Consider the following 27,253-nt stretch of genomic DNA (forward strand, 5'->3'; position numbering starts at 1 on the left):
TTTCAGAGCTGCAACATCACTGGAGTGCCCAAAAGCACAAGGTGTGCAATACTCAGAGACATGGCCAAGGTAAGAAAGGCTGAAAGACGACCACCACTGAACAAGACACACAAGCTGAAACGTCAAGACTGGGCCAAGAAATATCTCAAGACTGATTTTTCTAAGGTTTTATGGACTGATGAAATGAGAGTGAGTCTTGATGGGCCAGATGGATGGGCCCGTGGCTGGATTGGTAAAGGGCAGAGAGCTCCAGTCCGACTCAGACGCCAGCAATGTGGAGGTGGAGAACTGGTTTGGGCTGGTATCATCAAAGATGAGCTTGTGGGGCCTTTTCGGGTTGAGGATGGAGTCAAGCTCAACTCCCAGTCCTACTGCCAGTTTCTGGAAGACACCTTCTTCAAGCAGTGGTACAGGAAGAAGTCTGCATCCTTCAAGAAAAACATGATTTTCATGCAGGACAATGATCCATCACACGCGTCCAAGTACTCCACAGCGTGGCTGGCAAGAAAGGGTATAAAAGAAGAAAATCTAATGACATGGCCTCCTTGTTCACCTGATCTGAACCCCGTTGAGAACCTGTGGTCCATCATCAAATGTGAGATTTACAAGGAGGGAAAACAGTACACCTCTCTGAACAGTGTCTGGGAGGCTGTGGTTGCTTCTGCACGCAATGTTGATGGTGAACAGATCAAAACACTGACAGAATCCATGGATGGCAGGCTTTTGAGTGTCCTTGCAAAGAAAGGTGGCTATATTGGTCACTGATTTGTTTTTGTTATGTTTTTGAATGTCAGAAATGTATATTTGTGAATGTTGAGATGTTATATTGGTTTCACTGGTAAAATTAAATAATTGAAATGGGTATATATTTGTTTTTTGTTAAGTTGCCTAATAATTATGCACAGTAATAGTCACCTGCACACACAGATATCCCCCTAAAATAGCTATAACTAAAAACAAACTAAAAACTACTTCCAAAAATATTCAGCTTTGATATTAATGAGTTTTTTGGGTTCATTGAGAACATGGTTGTTGTTCAATAATAAAATTAATCCTCAAAAATACAACTTGCCTAATAATTCTGCACTCCCTGTAAATGTCCTTGCACTTGCTGACCTCTTTGAGACGCGTTTCGCCCTTTCCGCGGGCTTTTTCAATCGAAGTTAATCCATCCTTGTATTTACATCTCCAGACGTTGCTTCATTCATCCATTTGAACTTGCGTTGTCCAATCCATTCCGTCGTATTTTCTAATCTTCTATTGCTGGCTGATTGCAGTTACCCGTTTACCGGAAGTGACATTGCGATCTTCCGGTCACTTTCGGGTTCCGGGTCGCCATGTTGTTTTCTGGCATCTCTGAGGTGTTTGACAGGGTCATATGTCCATATGTAAGTGCATAATAGCACATAAGAATGATTAGTCCTCAAGTATATGGGGATATAATAACATAAATAATAAAGAATTCATAAAAAAATATACATAAAGCGATCATAAGATGATAAAAACATAAACATATAAATATATGCAGAAATAGACCGAGAATAAGTGTATGTGATAATAGAAAAGAGGGTCGAAAAATTAGCTGATCTGAATGGGAAAATACATACAGATAGTGTATCAAGTTAAAAAAAAAATAGATATGTAGAGAATAATAATTAAAAGGTGGTACATATGAGAAAGGGAATTATAGGAATTAAATTAATAAAATGTAGAGAGTATTTTTTATATTAAAAATATCAATCATATTCATAAAGAGTGACAAAGCTCAAAGTCACTGTTAAGACCATAGGGGAGGAGAGAATTCAAAGTAAAGATCCATCTCATCTTCGCTTTCCCCATAGCCAGGGGTTTCTGTTTCCTGTACCCGGCCGGACTGACAGGAAGGTGTACACTCAGTGTGCACCTTCCTATCACTCCGGTAGGGCACCGCGGACCGCACAGCAGCTCGGCCACGCTACAGGTGGGGGTGGGGGTGGGGGGGGCAAAAAGAGAAAAGGGGGGGCAAAAAGAGAAAAGGAGGGGAGGGGGGGGCAAAAAGAGAAAAGGAGGGGAGGGGGGGGCAAAAAGAGAAAGGGAGGGGAGGGGGCAAAAAGAGAAAGGGAGGGGGGCAAAAAGAGAAAGGGAGGGGAGGGGGGCAAAAGAGAAAGGGATGGGGGCAAAAAGAGAAAGGGAGGGGGGGCAAAAAGAGAAAGGGAGGGGAGGGCAAAAAGAGAAAGGGAGGGGGCAAAAAGAGAAAAGGAGGGGAGGGGGGCAAAAAGAGAAAGGGAGGGGGGGCAAAAAGAGAACGGGAGGGGAGGGAGGCAAAACAAAAAGAGAGAGGGAGGGGAGGGAGTAAAAAGAAAGGGGGGATAAGAAGAGAGAGGGAGGGGGGTAAGAAGAGGGGGGTAAGAAGAGAGAGGGAGGGGGTAAGAAGAGAGGGGGTAAGAAGAGAGGGAGGGGGTAAAAAGAGAGGGAGGGGGTAAAAAGAGAGGGGGAGTAAGAAGGGGTAAGAAGAGGGGGAAGGGGGAGTAAGAAGGGGGTAAGAAGAGGGGGAGGGGGAAGTAAGAAGAGGGGGAGGGAAGAGTAAGAAGAGGGGAGGGGGATAAGAAGAGGGTGAGGGGGGTAAGAAGAGAGGGGTGACGGGAGTAAGAAGGGGGTAAGAAGAGGGGGAGGGGGGAGTAAGAATAGGGGGAGGGGGGAGTAAGAAGAGGGGGAGGGGGATTAAGAAGAGGGGGAGGGGGTAAGAAGAGGGGGGAGTAAGAAGAGGGAGGAGAAAGAAGAGGTGGGAGTAAGAAGAGGGGGAGAGGGGGTAAGAAGAGGGGTAGGGGGGAGTAAGAGGAGGGCAATTGCCCCCTCCCCTGTCCGCAGGCACCGTGCGGGCAGCCGGCAGGGGAGAGAGGAAGAGAGGACCCGGGAGCTCAGCCTGCAGCTCCTCTGGGTCCTTCTTGCGCGAGCACAGATCGTTGCTGCGGTTACCACGGCAACGTTACGGCTCTGGCGAAAGTAAACTCTAGCCCTGGAGCTACGGGCTAGAGTTCACTCTCAACACTGTGACCACCAGGGATTCCTGGTGGTTGCAGTGGTGAGAGTGAACTCTAGCCCCATAAACACACTACCCCCACACACCATACACATTCACACACTGCCCCCCATACACACACACTGCCCCCACACACACCATACACATTTACACACATTGCCTCACACACACACACATACACTGCCCACCCATACACACACAGCCCCCCATACTAACATTGCCACACACATACGCAGCCCCCTCATACACACATTGCCCCACACACCCTACACATTCACACACTACACCCCCTCACACACACTACACCCCCTCACACACACTGAACCTTTCACACACACACTGCACCCCTTACACATTGCACCACTGCTCCTATACCCTACAACAGCCTCATATCCCAGCAGACCCCAGGTAAGTTGTCAAACTGTTCTTAAACGGTTTGACTACTTACTCTGGGAGGGGAGCCCGGCCCTCCTGGCACCATAACGACTACACAGAGCAGTAGTGGTTATTGTGCATGGATTATTTCTTTAAATAATCTCCAAGTGCCCCAGTAGCCAGCAAGCCAGCCAGCCCACAGACCAGCCAGCCAGCCCACAGGCCGGCCAGCCAGCCAGCCCACAGGCTGGCCAGTAGCCAGCCAGCCAGCCAGCCAGCCCACAGGCCACCAGTTAGGCTTACAGCCAGCCCACTGGCCACCTGTTAGGCTTACAGCCAGCAAGCCCACAGCCTGCCAACCGCAGCCAGCATGTCACAGCCTGCCAGCAAGCCACAGCCAGCAAGCTAACAGCCTGCTAGCCGCAGCAAGCAAGCCCACAGCCTGCTAGCCGCAGCAAGCAAGCCCACAGCCTGCCGGCAGTAGCCAGCAAGCCCACAGCCTGCCAGCAAGCCCACAGCTTTCCAGCCGCAGCCAGTAAGCCCACAGCCTTCCAGCAAGCCCACAGACTGCCAGCCAACAACAGTAATTAAGGTAAGAGGAGCCAACTTGGCCTAGGTATCAGCGAGCTATGTTGTGTTGCTATATTGTGAGAGACCCCCCTCCAGGCCCCATTAGACTCCATTGTAGTCTCTAATGGGACCTGGAGGAAATTCTTTCTAACACACTCTCTAAAGGACACTGAGATAGCCTCTGCTAGAATACTCCCCCCCTCCATGGCCCATTAGCCCTCAATTGTAGTCTCTACTGGGGCCTGGAGGCGACTGTTTCCAGCAGGGACACTGATATGGCCTCTCTTAGAAAGACCCCCTTCCAAGCCTATTAGACTCCATTGTAGTCTCTAATAGGGCCTGGAGGGGATTGTTTCTAACACACTCTCTAAAGGACACTGAGATAGCCTCTGCTAGAAAGACCCCCCTCCATGGCCCATTAGCCCTCAATTGTAGTCTCTACTGGGGCCTTGAAGGGATTATTTTTTGTTCCTTGTGTCTAAAGATGGTGTAGGGTGTGGCTGGTGGAGGTGCATGGAGGCGGGACATGGTTGGCGCTTGCTGCGGAGTATGGGTGGGGCCTGTAAGGGGGCCCTTGATTTATTTTGCCCGGGGGCCCTGAGGGTTCTCAGTCCGCCCCTGCCCATAGCGGTGATGAGATCTTCCCCTCTCCAGTTAGTGACAATTTGTTGTATCCCTAAAAATATAAATTGACTAGGGTCCTTATTGTGCTTTAACCTAAAATGGTAAGAAAGGATATGTTTTTCAAATCCGATCTTTATATTTCAGACATATTCTTGGATTCTTACATATGGGGTCCTCGCAGTTCTACCCACGTATATAAGTCCACATGTGCAAATTATTGCATAAATTACTTTTTTAGAGTGGCACGTGATTAGTTGTTTAATTTGAAACTTCTCTTTATTGAGGGGGTGTATAAATTCTTTTAACATGTCTCTTCTTATTTTTAGTATTAGTACAGGCTATGCAATTTCCACAGCCATAGAAACCTCCCTCCTCGTTATATGTTTTTTTTTTGCACTTGTTCCTTATGCAAGTGGCTATGTACTAAATTGCTCTTTAGATTTTGAACCCCCCTATTCATGATTTGAGGTCTGTCCGGAAGTATTGAATTTAGAATTTCATCATTTTTTAAAATAGACCAATATTTGTTAATCATTTTGCGGACCTCGTTGTGTTGGCAGTTAAAATTACAAATAAAAGGTATTTGTATATTACTATCTTTTATTTCAGTTTTGTTGGAGATCAGGAGTTCATCTCTATTTTTTATTAAGTAGTTTTTCTTCATATCCCTTTTCTCTAAAATCATTTAAAATTTTCAGGGATTGTTGATTAAAAGTCTCATCTTCTGTACAGTTTTGTTTTATCCTTAATAGTTGAGACTTCGGGACATTTTTCAGCTACGGAGAGAAATGGCAGCTGCCCTCTTCTGCATAGCTATTAACGTTGACCGGTTTAAAAAAATGTCTTGGTTTTGATTTGATTTTCCACATAAATACTTAGGTCTAAAAAATTAACATTGGTTTTGCTAAAATCACTCGTTAGTTGTATACCCCGCTCGATGTTATTTAAAATATACCCCGGTCGATGTTATTTAAAAAATTGATAAAGTCCTGGAGGGAGGAAGCACCCCCCCTTCCAAATAAAAAAATATGTCGTCTATGTATCGGCGTTAAAGTACCAGATTCGCATCCCAGCTGACATTATTAAAAACATATTCATCTTCCCATTTTGCCATAAAAAGATTGGCATAGCTAGGTGCAAATCTGGTACCCATCGCCGTACCACAAGTTTGTAAATAAAAACTGTCCTCAAACCAAAAATAATTGTTATTTATAATCCATTCTATAACTTCCAAGATAAAATCAATCTGTGGTTGAGGGAAAACTTTAAAAAATTAAAAAAAAATATCTGGTTGATAGGCACCCTTTTTAATGAGAAATTATTGTATCCTCCTAAACCAGATCTTTCAAAATACTTAAAAGTTGTAAACTATCTTTCAGATGACTTGGGCATCTATGGACCACAGGTTGCAAGCATTTATCAACATATTGGGAGAGCTTGCTCGATATAGAGCCTATCCCTGAGATTATTGGGTGTCCTGGTGGTTTCTCTTTATATATGTGGACTTTCGGAAGATAATAAAACACAGGGGTTCTTGGGTTTAAAATGTTTAAAAAGTTGTATTCCTTTTTATTTCAAATCCCTAGCATTTTTCTATTATCTATTAAAGAGATATAGCTTTTCTTAAAGTCCATTAATGGGTCCTTGTTAAGTATTCGGTAAGTGTTCCTGTCTCCCAATATTCATAGTGATTCTTGAGTGTAGTCTTCCCTCTCAAGCAGCACAATGCCCCCCTCCCCCACCCCTGTCTGTGGGTTTAATGACTAGGGTATTATCTTGTTTAAATGCTTTCAAATCTGCTCTCTCCACTTAGTTAAGGTTAAATTCATAGTTATTGGGCTTTTTTATTTTATGCAAATCATGCATCACCATCTTTTCAAAAGTGATAATCTCATCAGATATTTCACTCATAGGGTAAAATTTTGAGGGGTCTTTTAATTCAGTATGCGTGAATTCACTAGACTGGTTTTGTGAAGAATTTATTTAAACATAGTTTGCATTTAAATCTGTTTAAATCAATAAAATAATTTAACTTATCCAATGTTTTGGTGGGGGCAAATTTTAGGCCCCTATTTAGGAGGGTGATTTGGGGTTTCAGGAGTGTCCTCTCGGTGAGGTTGAAAATACCACTTTCTTGTATTGTTGATTGTTCTTTCTTCGTTCTTCTATGTATTTCTCTTCCTCCTCTATTTCCCCTTCTTTTAAGGCCCTCACTCTCTTCCCCAGAGATTTGTAGGTTCCCTCTATCTGTTTGTGTCTCCCTCTTACTTGGGTCTCCCAAAAATCCTCGTCTCTAGGGGATCTATTAAGATGTTCAAACCTATTGCTAGTATAGATTTAATTTCTTCTTTTATTGCCATTTTCTCTCTCTTGTTCTTTTCATATATATGTGTGGTTTAATGAGTGATGTTTCTAATGTTTTTCTGGGTCTATGTCTAACTGTTTACGACTGTTGGTTCCTTTTCTGCTCTCTATTAGGCGTATAGGGTTTGTGTGTTCGTATGGGTGTTCTAAATCGGGTTTTGTTTGTCGTTCTAGTCTGATAATTTTCCCTATTTGTCTCTTCCCAATTATTTTTATTATTGTACTTTTTCTGTTCTCTTTTGGAATAGGACCTCACTTGATTTCTAGCGTAGTCGGTCTTATCCCTGATATATTTATTTTTCTTGGTCTCTACCACGTTCTTTTCTATTTTTTCTATAGTTAGCTAAATGTCTTCTGTGATATTGCAATACTCCTCGGGATGAGTTGTGTATCCAAAAGTTTTGTATTTTGTTAATATCACCATCCAATTTTACAAGAGTATTTTTCCTTCTTTTAATGATTAGGCTCATCATACCAAAGGAAAAATTCTCTAGCATATCCGACCATTCTTTGACAAAGTCCTGTTCGTCCTGGTCAAATGATGGGCTTTTGTCAAATCTTAAACCTCTAGGGGTAATTTTTCTCTCATATATTTTTATAGAGTCGCCACCTCCCATTTAATTTTCATCTCCCTCACCATTATTCTTTCTAAGTTAATTTTGTTATATGTTAAATCATTGTCTTCCACATAATTAGGTAGGGCTGCAGCAGCTGATCTGCCAGATCAACCCCACTCATATGGGTGGTTATAGGCCTTGATGCACACTGGCTTCCTTGTGCTCTTAGCTCTGCCACTTACAGAGACCTCCATAGTCCCCTAAGTGTGGATGGTAGTAAGAAGGTACACATCCTTCTTATCTCTGTACTTAACTGCCAACAGCTCCTCTTGGTGCAGAGCTGAGTTCTCCCCCCTTCGTAGCCGTGTGCGTGCAAGTTTTCCTGGGAAACATGTGCGGTTCTTTCTGATTGCACCGCAAGCTACAGTATCAAAAGGATACAGTAACTTGAACAAAGGGACACTTGTATAAAAATTGTCTATATAAAAGTGGTACCCTTTGCTCATCAGGGGGAATATCAGGTCCCAGACAATCTTGCCACTGGTTCTCATATTTTCTGGGCAACCTGGAGGGTCGAGGTGGCTAACCTTTTCCTTGTACACCTGGAAGGCCTGAGTACACCCAGTCTCACTCTCACAGAGCTTTTACACCTTTACACCATACCTGGAGCGCTTGTAAGGAATATACTGCTTGAATCCCAGCCTTCCCTTATACTTCATCAGGGATTCATCCACCATATATTCCTTCCAGGTGTATAAGGCTCTGCAAACATGGCAGCAAAGTGGGTAGTCAGGGGGTGGATTGTGCATGAAATGTAGAATCATTTCATACCTCTTCCTCAACATACACTGGGAGTTAATGGGGGTAGAGCAGATGGGGCTATTGCTCCAGTAGATAAAATAGAAAGGTGAACAGCGCTAAAGATCAGAAATTGTACATACGTTTAGTAGAAATACTGGCCAGCGGAGTAACTTAAAAAAAAGGAGAAACAAAGATACAAATAATGGTACAGTATGTATGAACGATATAATTCCACAAGAACAAAGGTGTTATATTCACACTCACACTTTGAGGAGCTATATCAGCTCGGTGTTAAGAGCTTGGATGGAATAATCCCCGTCTATAGATTTCTTGAGGTTCCAGATCGTTGGTGAGTTTGTAGGTGTAAGTATTCGTTATATGAAAAACAAGAGTAAAATACGCCACATGGTCTAGTACGTAAATATAAAATATTGTAGTAAGAGTAGATGATCCTACTTACATATACTAGAGCAAGGACCTGCTCTAGTTTGGAGAATTCCAGGTGGAATAATCCCCACCTTGGGATATAGTGGACCCAGGTATAGCAGCAAAGCAGTATTAAATAGGAAGGAGGAATAAAAAAATGACTGGATGGTTTAAAAATTATATATACTTTAATACAATAAGTAAAAAGTGAATAATACACTATAAAACCAGTCCTGTATAAAAGTCCAAAATTCTTCCTCACTTGACGCGTTTCGCCGAAGCTTTCTCAAAAGTGAATGCTTGCTGCTTGGGGTCCTTGAGATTATATACCTTCTCTGATGATGAAAATCGATTCTGCTGTGCATATTTCCTCATTTCCTGTTTTCAGCAAGATAGCATAGACAGGAATTTCTCCGGACGCCATCTTGGATGTGGGCAATTTATGGGAAAGTTCAAAAATAGGAATCAAAGGTATACAATAACATAATAACATATTGGATCAGATAGAAACTTGAATAATTACAGATATGGGCACACATAGGGTATATGATAGTGGAAATCGATTCTATTATGTGTATTCCTCATTTCCGGTTTCCAGCAAGATAGCATAGACAGGAAGTTCTCCGGACGCCATCTTGGATGTGGGCAATTTGTGGGAAAATTCAAAAATAGAGATCAGAGGTGTACCATAACATAATAACATATCGGATCAGCTAATAACTTAAACAATTACAGAAATGGATACACATAGAGCATATAAGTGATATAAAAGATATAATAATAAATTACTTAATAGTGTCATAAACGAAACTATTCCGGCCGCCATTTTGGATGTGGGCTATTGCTCCAGTAGGAGCGGATGGAGGACTTCTTTATGATGCCCATCAGCATAGTCAATGCCCAGAATCTTTTAAATTCTGGCACATCGATGGGGGCCCATTGCTGCTTTGCCAAAAAAGAGTCAGGCTTTGAAGCACGGAACTGATAGGCTTAAAATTAGTTTGGGTGACAATGTTCCCCAATACATCATCACACAGAAACACCTCCATAAACTGCTGGGGGCTAAATCCTGCGGCGTCCACATTGATGCCAGGATTTGCTCACCTCTGGTGGTGAGGCGCTACCCACGTCTCCTTCTGGAAGGGGATACATCACTAGCAGCATACACTGTATCTAGTGATATATCTGAGCACCTGGCAGGGTCAAAATCAGGGTCAGAGTCAGACATAGTTGCGTCAGACTCTAACGCAAGGATGGCATACGCCTCCTCAGCGCTATACAACCTCTGTGACCTCTGTGACATGATCACAATCACTTTATTTAGTGATCTGTCACAAAAACAAAATCCTTTAAAAAATTAACCCCTTAAAAAATTCACAGACAGCAAATTAAGTGCTGCTGTGCAAGAGCCAGTGATCTATACAGTGATCACTGGCAGGAAAGGGGTTAATAGCTCTGAAAAGAGCCTTTAGGGCTCATAAAAAAAAATCACTTAAAAAATGAACCCATAAAAAAAATGCACAGACAACAAAAAAGCTCTGCTGTGCAAGAGCCAGTGATTTATAGTGATCATTGGCAAGATAGGGGTTAATGGCACTGAAAAGAGCCTTTTGGTCTCGCTATATTACAAATCCCAACCTAAAACTACCTAAATACAGAGCTCTCTCTCACTAAAACACAAGTGTCAAATGGGGATCAAAGCAATAATACATATTATTAAAGGGGCAAGCTCTGATTGGATAACTCTAGCCTGCCTCTATGATGAGGCAGGCTAGGGACACCCCCAGAAGCCCCATGATGCACCACCTTTAGAAAGTCGGTGCCATATTGGAAGCCACATGGCTGGGGGAGGGGGGAAGAGTTATACATTTATTTAATTAATTTTTTTTAAATTGATTTTATTTATTTTATTGATTTTATTTGTCTTCACTGAGTGCCGCGACCCCTCAGCTGGATGCGATTTTGATAGATTACAGCGTCAATATTTGCAGTGATGTTCTAGGTACGTCCGCAGTCCTTAAGGACCGTTTTTTGTCGGACGTACCTAGTACATCCGTGGTCCTTAAGGGGTTAAAGGTGAAAGAACAGTCAAAGAATAATCTTTTAAAACAGTGATTCCCAACCCAGTCCTCAAGTATCTAACAGTCCTGGATATAGGTATTACCCAGTTGTGCCTAAGGTGTTTTTATAAAGAGAAATGTCATAATTTCTTTCTGAGGTTGCCTTTTACTTGTAACTGATAGAAGTGACTTTATGCAATGTATCTTTCTTGTATTTATGATTTGGTATGTTTCTTTTTATTTCATCATTGATTTGTCGGCTACGTGATATTTTGTGTGATACCTTTCTATTCTTTTTTGTATTTTGTGAAAAAACTTAAAGAAAGATCGTGGAAAAAAAAAACTTCTCTGGAATATAATAAAAGCACGCTTCGGTAACAAAACCACAAAAGGGCAACTAATCGCTGAAACAATCTATCTATCTATCTATCTATCTATCTCATCTATCTAGCTATCTATCTATCACAATAAGCAATAAGCACATTCTAGCTTTTTAGCATTTACCACACTCCCAGAAAATTTCAAAAAAGATACAGAATGTAAAACCAAATATTCTGTTGAGTCTCTGAAGGCCTTGGTGAAAGGCAAACTGATTTTCGCATGTTTCTAGTGCATACAAATTAAAAACAGAAAAAAAAAATGTTTTAACCAGTAGGAGGCCATGTATAGGATCAATGCGAAACAAAAAAAATAAAGAAAAATTTAAATTCTAAAGCTTTATAGATAGCTTTAATTAACTGTTTAGCGTGATTTAAACTTAAGAACACTGTCATTTTTAGATTCATGTACTTATAAAAAAAAGGATTAAAACCAGACAGATGTTCTTTATGCAAGATTAAAAACATACCACTCTTCACCCATCAGATTCTGTGCCATTTTTCAAATTATTCAATTGCAAGATTAGAATTGTACTTTCACAGGTGCTTTGTGGCACAGTAGTAGCGTTTACACTCTTTATTTTCATACTTTATGAACTTTAATGAGTTTGGGCTACATTATAATGGAATAGGCATTGATTTTTATGAAAGGGTATCTGTTTTAAAGTTTTTTTCTTCCTTCCGCAAAAAAACTGCTTCAACTTTAAAAATGCAACTTATAATTATACTAACATGATAAAGAGGGTTGCCTGTCCTCCTGCTTTTACTATGTAATTTCAGCTAACATTTATAAAGAAAGTCCCAGACATACAACCAACAAAGATTCTGTCCATCTTTTCCACTCTCATCATCTATCTATACCTATCATCTACAGGGAGTGCAGAATTATTAGGCAAATGAGTATTTTGACCACATCATCCTCTTTATGCATGTTGTCTTACTCCAAGCTGTATAGGCTCGAAAGCCTACTACCAATTAAGCATATTAGGTGATGTGCATCTCTGTAATGAGAAGGGGTGTGGTCTAATGACATCAACACCCTATATCAGGTGTGCATAATTATTAGGCAACTTCCTTTCCTTTGGCAAAATGGGTCAAAAGAAGGACTTGACAGGCTCAGAAAAGTCAAAAATAGTGAGATATCTTGCAGAGGGATGCAGCACTCTTAAAATTGCAAAGCTTCTGAAGCGTGATCATCGAACAATCAACCGTTTCATTCAAAATAGTCAACAGGGTCGCAAGAAGCGTGTGGAAAAACCAAGGCGCAAAATAACTGCCCATGAACTGAGAAAAGTCAAGCGTGCAGCTGCCAAGATGCCACTTGCCACCAGTTTGGCCATATTGCAGAGCTGCAACATCACTGGAGTGTCCAAAAGCACAAGGTGTGCAATACTTAGAGACATGGCAAAGGTAAGAAAGGCTGAAAGACGACCACCACTGAACAAGACACACAAGCTGAAACGTCAAGACTGGGCCAAGAAATATCTCAAGACTGATTTTTCTAAGGTTTTATGGACTGATGAAATGAGAGTGAGTCTTGATGGGCCAGATGGATGGGCCCGTGGCTGGATTGGTAAAGGGCAGAGAGCTCCAGTCGGACTCAGACGCCAGCAAGGTGGAGGTGGATTACTGGTTTGGGCTGGTATAATCAAAGATGAGCTTGTGGGGCCTTTTCGGGTTGAGGATGGAGTCAAGCTCAACTCCCAGTCCTACTGCCAGTTTCTGGAAGACACCTTCTTCAAGCAGTGGTACAGGAAGAAGTCTGCATCCTTCAAGAAAAACATGATTTTCATGCAGGACAATGCTCCATCACACGCATCCAAGTACTCCACAGCGTGGCTGGCAAGAAAGGGTATATAAGAAGAAAATCTAATGACATGGCCTCCTTGTTCACCTGATCTGAACCCCATTGAGAACCTGTGGTCCATCATCAAATGTGAGATTTACAAGGAGGGAAAACAGTACACCTCTCTGAACAGTGTCTGGGAGGCTGTGGTTGCTTCTGCACGCAATGTTGATGGTGAACAGATCAAAACACTGACAGAATCCATGGATGGCAGGCTTTTGAGTGTCCTTGCAAAGAAAGGTGGCTATATTGGTCACTGATTTGTTTTTGTTTTGTTTTTGAATGTCAGAAATGTATATTTGTGAATGTTGAGATGTTATATTGGTTTCACTGGTAAAAATAAATAATTGAAATGGGTATATATTTGTTTTTTGTTACGTTGCCTAATAATTATGCACAGTAATAGTCACCTGCACACACAGATAACCACCTAAAATAGCTATAACTAAAAACAAACTAAAAACGACTTCCAAAAATATTCAGCTTTTATATTAATGAGTTTTTTGGGTTCATTGAGAACATGGTTGTTGTTCAATAATAAAATTAATCCTCAAAAATACAACTTGCCTAATAATTCTGTAGCCCTGTATATCAGATGAGCCATGTATTGAAACAAGTATATAAGTCTGTTTCTTGCCTAGTGAAGTGCATATCTATCTATCCATCTGCATTATTGCATTTCCTGTGTTTTGTTGGTTGTAGAGCACGCTTGTGATACTGCATTAAAAGGATCATGCTTTTTACAGCTGTTGAAAAACTCAATAAAATACATATTATTTTTTTTAAATGGTTGCTCCTTGTGGTCACGCACCAAATTAATGATGATTATATCCTTTTAAATTCCTGTACAAAGAAGTGGAGGTATAGTTTGTTCATCAATAAGACCCAAGCTTGAACTCTTATAAAGAGTACATGATGGAATTTTAGTATAAACTTTAGCTTACTTATTCCATCTGTAGGAAAATGAACAGTGGGATAATTAACTCACATGACAAATTTCAGATCATATCTGTCCTTGCTCTCTGGCATGTTCATTATCTATTCTTTATGCTAGAATTATCTCATGTCTGTAGCTCCCCAAACTCTCATAAAATCCTTCCATTCAAGTCTAATTTTCTGCTGTTTATGTCCAGTCTTTATGTATGTTACATTTCCTGAATCTATGAAGTAAAAAAAAATACTAGAGACACTTTATTTAACAGTTTTCTCTGCACCAAAACGAGTAAGCTTCATATGAATTTTATTCACATCAGCAATGTTTATTTTTCATATATTTTTTTTTTTGAGCAGACCATGTATTCTTTGCAACCTTTCATACAGTAAAGCATGAAAGCATGAAATGCAAGGTTAATCCAAAAAAAGACACTGCTTTTATCAAACTAAATTTAGATTGTTAGTTCTGTGGAGAAGTTTATTTTTTACCAACTGCAAATCTTTTTAACCTCCAATTTAAATGCAAATATTATTTCTGCATTTACTCTAAATCTCTAATATATTAATGTTAGCTGTAAAGTTCAAAGAACACCTATTAGCATTATTTAAAAACACATATGCATACGTATAATTGTTAGGGATTGTTAGGGGTTACAAGTGTCATATAATTATGAGATTAGAAAATGTATTTTGTAAGCAACAGAATTATAGTTTAGAAATAAAATAAGGCAAAACAGTGAATGTTATATTTTATGTTTTGGGAGCAAAAATATAAACCTCAAGTGCATTCTTTTTTCTTTAACTTTTCTAGATCTTTCACATCAATATCTCATTTGTCACTTCACCCTCCTTGCCCATTGATACAGTTAACCCCTTAAGGACATATGACATGTGTGACATGTCATGATTCCATTTTATTCCAGAAGTTTGGTCCTTAAGGGGTTAATGTATCATTTATGACCTCTGGATAAATGCAATAAATGCTCAGTTCCTGAAAGCAGGACTTATGGTTTTGTTTCCTATAATTATAGATAAATGCTGGCTCCATTAAAATATGAGGCAGAGGCATTGGGCACAGTTCATTCACACTGTCTAAAGATGGATAAAAGATTCATACTTAACAATTATTTAAATTCTACACTTCAGTTACAAAACTGTTCAGATTTATTTTTCTAAAATCCAACTCCAGCATCTTGAAAGATGTATGAATTTAGTAACAAATACATAAAGTAAGTGATAACTAAACTGTATATTAAAATTTATTTTGTTTTTTTTTGCTTAACAAAAAAGTTGAATCTAGTTTTTGAAAAATGGGATTAATAAGCGGCACAAATACTTACCTATAGTGAAACCAGAAAATTCTCCTTCTACTAGGATTTTCATGCAGAAAACGTGTGTATGCTGAACGTGCAGCAATTACCACAATCCACCAATCCAATGTATTTTATAGAAAAGGATTTAATCCAGTAGGCTGCATTCGGCATCATGTTGCTGTACATGACGACACCAAATGTACAGATCTTTGTTTCTGAAGTTCTTAAAGAGAATGTGCATCTAGTGGATGTCAGTCTGAAAATGAAAACACTGCTGGTTTTCATAAAGATAAAAGTTTTACAATGTCTGAGAAAAGGGACAGCAACTATACGCCTAAACCTTCCTTCATACCTCCTTAAAGTGCACAGAAAAGGGAAGGTCCCAAATACCTTTCTTTAAAAACATGTGTAAAAATGTGTATAATACAAAGCATATACGTGCATTTAAAACAACACATCTATACACCATTTTGTATAGATTTAGAAAGCAATAGACAATAAAAAATTAAAGTAAAATAAATGAAAGATAAAAAAAACAAAAGTACAATTGCCCCCGTCTCCCCCACCCCCCACAAAAAACCCCACAAAAAACCCAGGTCCTTCAAATATAGTATTCAAGGAGATAACCTAAAGTATGTGGGTTAAGGATCTATCTACTATATTAAAGGTCAACAAAATAGCCAAACAATAGCAGAGGCAATCTCAGTATAGCTAAATTTACACAAATAACTGTCCTAAAAGCAACAGCACAAAAAAAAAAGTAAAAAGAAAAAAAGGAAGATGTTACTATGTGAATGGCAAAAAAATATGAAAAGAATACAGGGCACTATACTTAGCAGGATGGTCATTCCTTATCAGATGCAGACATACCTAAATGTGCCATCTACAAGTGCATGCACTTACAATTCATAGACACAGAGAAAAGGGACTGCACTTAATTTTCATCATAACTTATATTTTCATCATAAAAAAACTTCATGTTCAATTGGATTTGACTCCAGTCCACAGGTCGCTGTGCTAATCATTGTCCAATGATGTTTCTATACTCCTACTAAGTTGAAGACTATAGCAATACGTTACTCAGCTTTGTCTCAAAAATATGACATGCCTCAGAAAAATATACATATATGTTAAATTGGAAATCTGACTGTTCAATCAGCTTTACTTTCACTCCTTAGTTGTTTGATGGATGTTACTTTGGGTTTTAATGCTTATCTCAGACGGCATCAGCAAGATGTTGGCAATGCAAAAGTTATATTGGGACATTTATCTGTATTTGATGGTCATTTTGGAAGATACAGGGCTTTTGATCCATTCTCCAAGATTTGATGGTACAACTCTGTGATCTCCATATTTTACAACTTTCTGTGTACATTTTTACTGGAACAGGTTCCCTATCATGTCAAGGTGCTAGCTATTTACATATTGCTGGCTGGCAGGAATCCCATTAAACAGGCTCAATTACATTATGCATATGAGATATTGCAACATCATCCACATTCCATATGATCATGTATTGCTCACATTTGGGAGCCCTAGAAGTTTTTGTATAGAACATGTGGGCCAGCATGGGTGGGAGTTTCCTGTGTGCATCTGATGCTAATTGTGAAGTTTATTTTGTATGACAATATCCTTAATGTAATTGATTGTAATGGGTGGAAGTTCTTTGTTCACTTGTTTTATTTTCCTTCCCATATTTTTTTTTTGTACCTGTCATATCCCCTTTGATGTCAATAAATATTTAAGTAAAAAAAAATTTCATCATAAAGAAAGGTGCTCAAGACTGTTTGGGGTGGTCAGACTCCAATATCTCTTGATAAAAGTTAACATAGAGTCCAGGCACTCAATGCTGTTTTAATAGACTTTATTGAATGTTATTGCCCTTGTTGCATCTTTTCAGTCATGCAATGCGACCTTTGTCAAACAGGCTCTATTCAAACTTTTACCATATAATTACAATTCCGTCAGTAAGTCTCTTGCTTCAAAATATTAATTACATAAACAGCCAACCTTAAATGTACAAAAAAAAACCTGAATGATTGCATCAGCTTTTGCAGATCAGCAGGTAATTGCATCCACTAAATGGGCTCTGCATTCAATACACAATCAGTTGCTAAGATGAAAAGATAATTTTGTTCCGAGGGACATGTTGCTGAAGGTGTGAAATGTGCAATCAGAAGTCAATACTCCCTTTGAAGGCTCTGGGGATTTGACAGAAACATTACTATATTAAAAAAAAAAAAAATATATATATATATATGTCTCTCTCTCTCTCTCTCTCTCTCTCTCTCTCTCTCTCTCTCTCTCTCTCTCTCTCTCTCTCTCTCTCTCTCTCTCTCTCTCTCTCTCTCTCTCTCTATATATCTCTCTATATATATATATATATATATATATATAACCAACACAAGATCCATCACACTCCCACATTCACTAAACAGCATGTCAAGGCTCACACATAGAATGTAATAGTTTTTTTGGGGGGATTTTTTTAAACAACTGTATGTTGTATGAATTGGCCTCAGCAGCACCCTTATATGGATGCATGTTCAGGTGAGTGCAGCCCTCTTGGTTTTATATATATATATATGTATGAATATTTGACCAGTCATTGGATAATAGTTATGCTCCTACTGAGTCTTTTTGAGTGGGTTTTAGAGAAGGACTAGACTCTGCTGCTTCATTGATACCCCTATTCTTTTTTATTTTCTTTGACAATTGTTTGTTTTCCTCTCCAATGGGCAGTTGACACAGTTTTAACTTCTTAGTGACACAGTGTAATGACATTTTATCTTTGCTTGTCTTAATTAGAACTGATTTGTTTTCTAAACTGTTTAAAAAAAAATCTAAGTTGTTTCTTTCCACAGAATGATCATGTGAAAGATAACAGAGCAAAAAGTAGTAGTTTCTTCATTGTTAAGCAAGCAAAAAGAACTAGGTTAGTACCTATAATCCCATACCGTTCTGTCTGCCAGTGGGATGCAAAAGACAATTTCTGGAGAATTCTAGCAAATGAAAAACAACACATTAGTTCATCCATTTTAGTGAACAAGCCGAGGAGGAACTGAAAATAGGATCAAATATGTAAAAAGCGAAAAAATCAATGAGGAGCTCTTCCTAGCCAAATTGTGATCCAAAAGAATATCCATAAAACAAAGCTTGGGCCTGATTACCGGAACAGTGTCATATTACGTATGAGGAGAAGCCCAGCATGGAATAACCTGTTTGGCAAGTAAGGAGTAAAAAAGGAGTTATAACCACTACACAGGAAAGAATGCATTAATAGGGCAGGAAGGTCCAGGCACTATCCATTTAACCCCTTAAGGACCAAACTTCTGGAATAAAAGGGAATCATGGCATGTCATGTGTCCTTAAGGGGTTAAATTGCCAGGTGTAACATGATATAGTCAGGAACTCTTAAAGAGACATTACATACATTACAAATCCTGACAAAAATCCTGGAAGTAGCGTTGGTGGTATAATCCCCACCTTAGGACTAGTTGAGTAGAATGCCAGGAAAAAATAAAAATAGTGTGTAGAAAGATAGTGGCACAAATATATAGCCAAAAATCATTTATTATATAAAATACACAATATTTAAAACCATTAACGCGTTTCACCACTGGGGCTTTATCAAAAAGCCCCAGTGGTGAAACGCGTTAATGGTTTTAAATATTGTGTATTTTATATAATAAATGAGTTAGAAAGATAGTGGCACAAATATATAGCCAAAAATCATTTATTTTGATAAAGCCCCAGTGGTGAAACACGTTAATGGTTTTAAATATTGTGTATTTTATATAATAAATGATTTTTGGCTATATATTTGTGCCACTATCTTTCTACACACTATTTTTATTTTTTCCTGGCATTCTACTCAACTAATCCTAAAGTGGGGATTATACCACCAATGCTACTTCCAGAGTGCAGTGTGGACTGCACTCTATTTGTGAGTATATTTTATTTTATTTTATCTACGGTCACATCATATTATCAGAGATCACTATTTGCTGTTTTTATTCTCTTCTTCTCCTGAGAATTGGACATCACTACCCCTTGGAGGACAAGCATCAACATATCCTATAAGCGGGGATTATTCCGCTGTATGCCTGTTATACCTGAGCTGGTCATAGCTCATTCAAATGTGAGTGTAATACTTACATTTTATTTTATGTAATATTTACTTTATGCACTCCGCACGATTGGTCCTCTCCCTTTGTGTCTTCCATATCACGAGAAAAAGTTGCAATGTGAAGTTGGTGTTATGTGTCAGTGGCTAGCAGTAGGCACAGCACTAACTTTATCCATACGTCTTATGCTGGGATGAATGATGCAAGCTATCTTCCACTTTTTTGGTAGTGCCACTGTGATAAAAGGAATTGCATTCTATAAACATAAAAAAATGCATTTTAAAAAAACTGTAAATTCAAAATTTGATGTTAAAGGGACTAGCATCCTTTTCAGACAACTGTCTAATTCTGAATCAACTTTTTGGATGTGATCAGTAAGATATGCAAATGGTCTAGGTTCTCACTATAAAGGCATGGGGTGACCTAAAACCAGCTTGAAAACTGTGCAGGGATTCACTGAAGGGCAAGCTATTTGATTGGTTGTCCATATTTAGTATTCTCTTCCTGTTTATGTTTGTTGGCTTAAGCAAATACCAGCCCAATAAAAGAGCCATCCGCCCTCCATGGCTGCCACCTGTGACTCTGTGCAGTAACTGGTGATGAGTTGAAGCTGTTTTAAGTTTCACTGGCCAACAGTAGATATACTGTTGGCTTGGTAGATAATGTCATGAACCACATCACTCTCAGGCAAGTAACTTGATCCAATAAGTAAAAGAGTAAACAAAAACACTTTGTCTGCTCTAAAACACAAATAATTATAAAACAAAAAAATCCTCTTGACTCTCCTTCTCGTTGTCAATGTGTGCTTGTGTGTTTGGAAGGAGAGTGAGAGTGACAAGGAAAACAGATGCAGCATACAACACAAATATACAAAAAAAAATGTTTTTCTTTTATTCATCCGAATTTCCAACTTTAGAAATGTACTAATGAGAATACAATGTAAAAAAGTATACACATGTCGAATTGTAATGATTATCTATTATAGGCAACGCCTATAAAAAATAAAAAATCCTCTTGACACCAACCAAAAAAAAATAAAAATAAAATAAAATAAAAATCCTCTTGACACCAACCACATCACAAAAACTGCCACAACCAAGACAATTTATAAACAGTACACCTTAGGTTAGCCAACCAAATCAGATTAAAACCTCACAAAACACAGTTTGGCAGAAATGCCTATAAAATCACAGTACTATTTATAGAAGTTTCTTCGGTAATGTGATTCTAATACCAGACATAGGCAGAATGTAATAAAGGAATATTTATGATGTTCACAAATTGTCCAAGAGCATACACATAAAAATGGGTTACAAACAAATGTTACATACACCAACAGATAATAAAAGTGAATTAACATCTTTATGTCCCAAGAGAGCTTCTGGTGAGGAAAAAAAAGTCCACTGCAAGTTCAATTTGGCTCTTAAATGTATTACAAAGTAGGTTTTTATCAGATATTATATATATACTTTTCTGCTCATTCCCAGTACTAAGTCAGTTCTCTGAGGAGGATCCAGTTGTGAAAGAATTCCAGTTTTGTGAAGTGCAATAAATATATTTCAAGACCTACCTAATTTGCACAATGCTATGAACTTATGTACAGATGTTAAGGATCTCCTTGTAGCCAAGCCAAACCATCTCTGTTAATTCAGAGGCCTAACATGAAATAATTTTATACATATTGCCAGATAACCAAAATTAGCATTTAAATTCCTTGCAAATTGAACCTCAAATGTACATTTTAATTGTTGTGTTATCTCTTAATTCTGACAACCTATCTGATAAGGCTACGCTACGGTAATAATAAATATTATTGGGCCTCAGAGACCATATATTCTATATGTTCCTATTCAAATACATATTAAGGTATGGATGTCTAATGGGTTAAAAAGAACAGATGGTGTTTGCTATTCTGTACCATGAGGACTCTGGAATGTGCTGTATAGGGAGATTGGTAGTAGGGTTCTTATATGGGGAGTCTCCTTATATGGGCATTGTTTAAATTAAAAGTTATGATGAAATGTTGCCTATAAAGAACTGAGGACAAAGGACTATGTTCTCTTTCTCCTATGATCTGCTCTCCTCTCCTGGTGGGTCCCTGACTTGCTGATACAAAGTCGACTACTTAAGATCTCTTACTCTCTGTAACATCATTAAGCGATACCATCTGTTAAGTATATTATTGTTTGCTTTTGAAGTAGAATAAATGCATATTTTTTTATAAAGAACATCAGATTGTGTATTAGTACTTTTTGATTAATATAGATGTATATTAGCCTGGCGGGCCTTTAACCAAAGAAGATATATATATATATATATATATATATATATATATATATATATATATATATAAATATATAAAATGCTTATTAAACTGAGAAAACACAAACCAGATATTACATTGGCGAGCTGAGCCATACTTTTTTTTATGGTCTTTCACACTTCAATGGGGGGTGGGGGGTGGGGGCGGAGTAGTACAGAGGAAGAGAGAGAGGACAAATCAAATTACTCTTTGTGAAAACAGCTTGAATTGAAGTGTGTGCATCCAGAAAAAGAAAAGAACCAGGTGTGTAAGAAGAAAAAAAAAATTCACATCACAAAAACTGTTCCAAGATTATTTTCTACAACAGACAAAAGCACGTTATAAAGAAAGCAGCACAAGATACAACGTGTATTCTGCAAGCAAGCACGTGCAGAGATTGGCAAACATCCAGAAGAAAATCCACAGTGCGCAGCTGTACAAGTGAAGGCAGACGGTGTCATGCATTAAAGACGATCTTGTCTGATGAGTAATAATGGATTTTGTTACTGATATTGCAGAGAAAAGTCAACTTGATTTTGTATATAATAGCAGCTATACAGATAGTCAAAACACAAAACAGATATTACACCAGAGTTTAGAGATTAGTCATGAAGTGTATTCGCTTTACAAATTGGAAACTAAAACATGCCTTAAATTGCTATTCCATCTCTGGTATTTTCCAGACACCAACAAGATTTCACCAATTGCTTCACAGACACAGTTTAGGTCTTAGTTAAAGGCATACAGATTACCTTTACTATTCAATATTTAATTATGCTACCTCAGTTGGGTAACAATTTCATGCACAATACACCCAGAACCACGCATCACATCAGTTAACCATATTTTGATAATCAAATACACACCACATTAATTGACAATAATTTTACAATGGACAGTGACTTATGCTCACTAGTCATGACAGATACAGCAGTCTCACACTAGGACCAATGACACAGGAAATGTCCCATCTACCTTTCAAAGTGGTTTCAAGTGCCAATGGTAGTAGCTAGCTTGGTAGATACATTGGTAAACTAAACATAGTCTCACACTAAAAACAATGGCACAGACTATCTCCAACTTCCACACAGGCACAGCAATTATAAACACACTACATTGCTCTTCGGCTGCAGTCTGGAATGATCCTGATTAGAAATATAGAGTGCTTTATTGCTAATCCTTTTTTCAAACTATTGGTCAGTTATATCTTGATCTGTGAATAAAATTTACATTTACTGGTTGCCCTCTAACCATTAATCAGTTTTCTTTTATGCCTCTTGACTGGACAGGAGATACAGCCCAAAAAAATACAGCCTGTTCTCCATTTAATCCATTCCAGCAAACTGAATTTCTAGCATAAAGGCAACCCAGATTTGGACAAATTGCATTTCGGAACTGAATGAATCTCTTATTCAAGAAAATATACCTGACAATGTTTCATCACCTCAGGATTAAGAGAGCAGTACTTTTTTGTATCTTTACTCCATTTACCTAGCTCTGTAAGTAGTGATGTCGCGAACATAACATTTTCCGTTCGCGAATGGCGAACGCGAACTTCCGCAAATGTTCGCGAACGGGCGAACCGGGCGAACCGCCATAGACTTCAATAGGCAGGCGAATTTTAAAACCCACAGGGACTCTTTCTGGCCACAATAGTGCTGTTGTTTCAAGGGGACTAACACCTGGACTGTGACATGCCGGAGGGGGATCCATGGCAAAACTCCCATGGAAAATTACATAGTTGATGCAGAGTCTGGTTTTAATCCATAAAGGGCATAAATCACCTAACATTCCTAAATTGTTTGGAATAACGTGCTTTAAAACAACAGGTATGATGTTGTATCAATCAGGTAGTGTAAGGGTTACGCCTGCTTCACAGCTACAGACCAAACTCCCCGTTTAACGCACCTCAAACAACCGTGAACAGTCCATTTGCACAACCACAAACTCCCCATTTACACAAGGTTGGATACCAAGCTAGCCATGTCCCGTTCCTTGTCCTCACTGATGTCATTGAAGGTCTCTTCCTCCACCCAGCCACGTACAACACCAAGGGTCCCCGAAAGGTGACAACAAGCCCCCTGTATTTTTTTTTAAATGTACTCTACTGTTACACCAGATATGAGTTGCACTGGTGTGACACTGTGCCCTGGCAGGCCCTGAAATGCACACATGTGAAGGAAACTGATTGCTAATATATTACAGTCAAAAAAGGTTGTTGTTTTTTTAAATGCAAGCTATTGTGACACCAGATATGAGTGGTGGCACTGGGAAAGTGGTCACAGTATACGCTGCGAGCCTCACACACACGCTGGCAGGCAGGCAACTGCAATTAGATTACACAGAAAAAAAAAGAAAGCAGACTGATGTTCTAGCCCTAAAAATTGCTTTTTGGGGTGCTGTCCTTACAGCAGAGATCAGATGAGTCCTTCAGGACTGTAGTGGACACTGAATACACTAGCCTAGCTATCGATTTCCCTATTAAATCAGCAGCAGCTACACTGTCCCTCCTCTCACTAATAATGCAGCTTCAGTGAGACTGGGCCAGCTGTCATGGAGGAAAGACGCACTTTGTGTGAGCTCCCTCAATATCTCAATTTAAGCAGCTATCAACAAGCAAATTTCACCCCAGAAGGGGATGACCCAGCAATGTTGCTCCTACCTGACCGACCCAACATGCTTAATAGCGGTCAGCAACTCGACAGAGTCTTACTTACCTCCGCGTGGCAAGTGTGGCCTGGTGCTCACCGGGCAGGAGAGGCGGCCAATCTCCTGATCCTGGGATGCCCAGGAGCAGCTACTTCCCGGCAGGAGCTCCGTTACCCAGGGCCGGACTGGGGATACAAAGCAGCCCTGGATAAAAAAATTATGCCAGCCCCATAAGTCACTGCGCCATATATTGTCGCGTGTAACATGTAAGGCTATGTCTTGCCACGACAGATGATTGAGTAATATATATATGCATGTCCCTACAGGCTTTTCAACGTAAACACTGACTTTTCAGAGAAAAGGCAGTGTTTACATTGCTTCAAAGTGACACCGCTAGTGACAGTCACTCAGACGGTCACTAGAGGTGCTTCCTGTGTCAGTGCACGTACATTCAGGGCCTCCACACTCTGCAGGTGCTGAACATTCCCCATAGAGATACATTGATTCAATGAATCTCTATGAGGAGAGGCTGATTGGTGTAACGTTTTGCAGCCAATCCAATGGCAAAGCATTGGATTGGCTGAGATCATCAAGCTTGATGATCTCAGCCATAGAGGCAGGGCCAGTCGAGGGGAGACCAGCTCGCTGCGTGGGGAAAAAAAAGGTGAGTAAAAACACTATTTTTAAACACACATATAGAGCATGACAGACACAGAAACACACATATACCATGACACACACCCCATGACAGAGACACACACACACACACCATACAGACAGACACCATGACACAGACAGACACACATATACCATGACACACACACCATGATACAGACAGACACACACACACATATACCATGACACACACACCATAACACAGACAGACACACACCATGACGGACAGACACACACACACACCATGACGGACAGACACACACACACACACACACACCATACAGACAGACACCATAACACAGACAGACAGCAAAAGCATATGTGAGGAAGGCTGAACTTGATGGACGCAAGTCTCTTTTCAGCTATGTAACTATACAGACACACACCATGACACAGACAGACACACACACACACCATACAGACAGACACCATGACAGACACACACACACACACACACCATACAGACACACACACACACCATACAGACACACACACACACACCATACAGACACACACACACACCATACACACACACACACACACCATACAGACAGACACCATGACACAGACACACACACACCCCATGACACAGACACACGCACCATACAGACAGACACCATAACACAGACAGACACACACACACACACACTACAGACACACACCATGACACAGACACACACCATGACACAGACACACACACACCATACAGACATACACCATGACACAGACAGACACACACACACCATACAGACAGACACCATAACACAGACAGACACACCATACAGACACACACCATGACACAGACAGACACACACACACACCATACAGACAGACATGACACAGACACACACACCATGACACAGACAGACACACACACACACACACACCATACAGACAGACATGACACAGACACACACACCATGACACAGACAGACACACACACACACACACACACGATACAGACAGACACCATAACACAGACAGACAGAAACACACACACAAACACATTACTCCTACCTGCCAGGGGGTCGTGCAGTGCAGGAGGCCGCTGGGGCAGGTCTGCTGGGGGAGGTCTGCTGGCGGCCGCTGGGGGACTTGTACTGGCGGCCGCTGGGGCAGGTCTGCTGGCGGCCGCTGGGGCAGGTCTGCTGGGGAGGTCTGCTGCTGGCGGCCGCTGGGGGACTTGTACTGGCGGCCGCTGGGGCAGGTCTGCTGGCGGCCGCTGGGGGAGGTCTGCTGCTGGCGGCCGCTGGGGGACTTGTACTGGCGGCCGCTGGGGGAGCTGCGCTGGCTCTGCTCTCCTGCCCTCGCGCGCTGCTGAATGAGACCGGTGCCGGAATATGACGTCATATTCCGGCACCGGTCTCATTCAGCTGCACGCTGGGAGAGCAGAGCCAGCGCAGGCGCGCAGCTCCCCCAGCGGCCGCCAGTACAAGTCCCCCAGCGGCCGCCAGCAGCAGACCTCCCCCAGCAGACCTGCCCCAGCGGCCGCCAGCAGACCCAGGTGTCTGCCCGGCCCCAGGTGCCGACGGCCCACCGGGAAATTTCCCGGTATCCCGGTGGGCCAGTCCGGCCCTGCCGTTACCCCCCCTCAGACCGGTGGGTGTTATCCCGGTCCACCCCTGAGAGGCTGTTTGGAGCTAATGGATGCACAGAGCACAGCCGCCCAGGCTGACATACTCATCTGCGACTCTCCCAATATGGCGGCAGCCACGTGTCCTCCTGGTACCAGCAAAGCATGGCAGGATATTGAGTCTAAGCTGGACAGACTCTTTAATCAATTTTGGAAGCACATAACAAGCAGGAAGCCCCAACAAGCTCCACCACAGCCCCAACAAGCTCCACCACAGCTAATCGAAGCAGTCCCCATTAAAATCCACCAATACAAAAGGCGTCGAAGACGGGACCGGAGGCACAAACAGAAATGCAGAGCCTGCCCCACGTCAAGCACTCGCCTCCACCTTAAACCACCATAATCCCGCACCGGACGTGAAGCACCACCGAGACAGATCTGACCACCGACAAAACAAGCTTCCACCACCTCAAGCCGCGAACCCGGCACTCAGCCAGAGACTTGCCTTTGTTGTTCCAGGTATCAGGGACTCCCAGGGTCTGTACCTGGCGCCCAGAAGGGATCGAATGAGCACAAGCAGTAAACAGCAGCCTGTCAAGCATGTCCCACTATAGCCGATCCTCCACACCATGCCTTTGATCACATGAACTGCTCTCTGCACA

This window comes from Pelobates fuscus, chromosome 2 (assembly GCF_036172605.1).
Source record: "Pelobates fuscus isolate aPelFus1 chromosome 2, aPelFus1.pri, whole genome shotgun sequence".
NCBI classification, from domain to species: domain Eukaryota; kingdom Metazoa; phylum Chordata; class Amphibia; order Anura; family Pelobatidae; genus Pelobates; species Pelobates fuscus.